This window comes from Mastomys coucha, unplaced genomic scaffold (assembly GCF_008632895.1).
Source record: "Mastomys coucha isolate ucsf_1 unplaced genomic scaffold, UCSF_Mcou_1 pScaffold9, whole genome shotgun sequence".
Classification (NCBI taxonomy): Eukaryota; Metazoa; Chordata; class Mammalia; order Rodentia; family Muridae; genus Mastomys; species Mastomys coucha.
In genome coordinates, this window is record NW_022196915.1 from 17,230,866 (window position 1) to 17,234,016 (window position 3,151).

General features: G+C 49.3%; 1 protein-coding gene across 2 annotated transcripts in view; it reads left to right on the forward strand.

The window, feature by feature from the left end:
- The first annotated feature begins 2,177 nt into the window (after positions 1 to 2,177).
- Sfmbt1 (Scm like with four mbt domains 1) overlaps positions 2,178 to 3,151 on the forward strand; it is a 119,013-nt gene continuing 118,039 nt past the window's right edge. The window contains exon 1 of one of the 2 annotated variants that reach the window (XM_031362924.1): positions 2,178 to 2,434. The gene's annotated coding sequence lies outside the window, so the exon portion shown is untranslated. Of the gene's footprint in view, positions 2,435 to 2,891; positions 3,066 to 3,151 lie in introns of those variants that run through there. The other variant, XM_031362921.1, reaches the window with a different exon arrangement.

Consider the following 3,151-nt stretch of genomic DNA (forward strand, 5'->3'; position numbering starts at 1 on the left):
TATTATTTTTGCCACCATTATAAGTGTTATTGTATGAAGGAATGGGTTTCACTGTGACATTTCCATACATCTACTTCTTTGGAACAGAACATATGATTAACAACAGTAACTCACATTAAGCATTCGCTATGTGCCAGCCACTGAACTTGTGAAGGGTATTACTCTGGTCCCCATTTACAAACCCACACTGTAAGGCCTGACTAGGCAGTAACTTAGGTCACAGGGCTGCTCAGGGTTGAACCTTTTTTACTCTCAGAGTCCAAGTTCTTTTTTCATTTTAGATTTATTTATTTATTTCCCAGACTGGGTTTTACAATGTAGTCTGGCAGTCCTGAAATCACTTTGTAGACCAGAGATCTGCCTGCCTCTGACTTCTAAATGCTGGAATTAAAGGGCTTTTTTTTTTTTTTAATTATGTGTGTGTGTGTGTGGGCATGAACATGTGAGTACAAGTACAGTCAGTGGTGAACTCCATGTAGGCACTGGGAATTGAACTTGGGTCTCTTGCAAGGGCAATATACACTGGTAATTGCTGGGCCATCTCTCTAGCCCTGAAACCAATGCTCTTAACCCTCATACAGTTATCCAAGCTGATCAAGTGTATCAGCTTGTAAATCCTATTTTAAAAACAAGTTCTCATGGTTGAAATTGACCCTTGTCAGATGTAAAAACTATTTCATAGGACCAATAGTTATAACTATACAGTATTTGCTGAAATCAAGGTCTATGGGAGGAACTGGATGACTCTGAAGTACACAATCCAAAAGCAAAAGTGTAGCAAAAAAGTAGGTTTTGCTAAGCAAAAAAACAAGGGCAGAATTATTTAATAAATGATGACTACATAAACAATTAACAATTTTAATAAGAGGAAAGAAATTAAGTCTACATTTTTATCTGTTTATTCCAAAACAGAGCAAAAATAAGATTGGATAGGTGATCATAGGATAATAAAATATGCAAAGAAATTATACAAGTAGATAGGTGCATGAAAGCTCACTTTGTTAGCATTCAACAATGAAACCAAAACAAAACAAAAAACCCTCAACAACAACAAAACACCCAGAGGACTAGAATGACAGATGAACTGTAAACAAGCAAAAAAGAACATCAGGTGGGGGCAACATTTCCATCAATAACAAAAGTGAAAGATCTTTGAAAGAAAAAAAAGACTTTTTAAGTTAGAAGAGATTCAACTCCTCAAGACAATGGATATGAACAACAGGTTATGTACAGAAGGGGAATTACAGATAGCAAATGGGGAAATTTTGAATGTTTAGTCATTCAAAAGACTACCACATAAGAAGTACCACATAAGGCAACCTTAAACTGTCACTAGGCATCATTAATGTAGGGGAAAGAAGTTGCCACTTGGTGTCTAGAAATGTGCAGGAAATTCCTTACACTGGTCCTTGCTGGTGAAAGAAATGGGGCAAGAGGGCCATTCACAGCTTTCTACCTGAAAACGCTCCCACTCCTAGAAACTTAGGATGTGTTAGCAGATAACTGCAATGTAATAAAATACATAAGTAGTAACTGTATACCTTAAAAGCGACCATGCAAACAAAACATGTTAGTCAAAGTAGCAAGTAAAAGAAAATGTATGCTTGCAAGCATGTCAAAGTAAGTATCTACGTAGAAGGGTTTTTTGGGGGGAGGGGACTCAAATTGTGTAGCAATAATTGACTATCCTTTTTACATTCTTTTTTTCTTGTTACTTTGTCTTTTCAATGGTGCTTACACTTACAAAAAGAAAAATCATCTGGAGTTTGTAATGTGTCTATTTCCCAAGGTTGCCCAAAACAAGAGAAAGATGCCTAATGTGGAACATCCCAGGACATTCGTGTGTGTCTCTTCTCTATAAGAAAGGAGCCTTCCTTGAGTAGGAACCCTGACTGAGGCCATCTTAGGCTGGAGAGCGTGGTCTCATTGGCACTCCGGGGTCCCACTGGCGCTGGGGTTGTCTTCTGAGGGAACTTTCTGGAGCAGGTGGGTGTGCATCCTATTGACACCTGTGCTGCTGAAGAAGGGATGTGTAGCCAAACGTAACTGCCCGTGGGCGCCTTCCGATTCGAAGCTGATTCACAGCATTTTTGAGCTTCTCCTCTCGAAGTTCTTAGGTCGCCCTGTGCCCGTTTGCGGCCGGAAAACTGATTTATAAAGCCTGGACAGCAGGTACGCAGAGGCGTTCGAGTCGGACTCGGTAGACGGGCACTAGAGTGCCCGGGTAGATCTCAAAGGACGTGTAGGATTCCCGACGTGGCCCCAGCTCCCTCGGCATCGCCACGCGCCCTTTAGGGACCTGCAGAACGGCTGCCTCTCTGCTAATACCATCTTGCTCGAGGTGGTCACGTGCGGGCTACAGTGGCGCGCTTCGCCTGGGACAGATGGATCAGGGACTTCGCCGGGTCCCGAGCCGCTCCGTCCAGAAGCCGAGGTGAGGTCTTTCTCCCCGGAATCCAAGCAGGGTCAGGAAGCCCCTCCGGAGCCTGTGGACGCGTCTCCAAGCCGTTCTCGGTCCATGGCGCCGTCGGGGATCAGAGGCTCGCGCCGCGACGCCCAGCGCCACGGCCTCGCGGGTGTCTTCGGCGAGGTGCGGACGGGGACCGCGAGAAAAGCGGCGGGTCACGGACCCTGGCCCACGGACGCGCCGTCTCCCGTGCAGCTCCAGCTCCGCGAGCCGGTGGGCGCGGGGAAGGCCGGCTCGGGAGTGCCACGCGCGCGAAGCGAGGGGCGCGGGTTGCCGGGAGGACCGCGGAGCTGGGGGGGGGAGGGAGTAGGGGGGCGCGGGCGCATGCGCCCTGCGTCCGTGCCATATTGGAATGAGTCGGAGCGCGGAGCGCCGCCGCCGCCGCCGCCTCCGCCGGAGCGCGGGTGCAGGGGGGCGGGGAGAGCTGCCGGCCGCCCCGCTCTGCCGGGCTCAGCAGGAAGGAGGGCGCGCGAGCGGCGCGAGCGGAAAAGGCGCCCCGCGCGGGCGAGCGCAAAGAAGGAAAGAAAGAAAACCGAGCGAGCGGGCGTGCGAGCGAACGGGGAGAGCGAGCAAGCGCGCGCGCGAAAACTCCCCTCAGGTAAAAAAGCGGGGCGGCCGGCTGGGCCTTCCCGCGCAGCGGCCTGAGCGGGGGTGCGGCGCCCTCCCGAAGAGGCCCAGCAACTT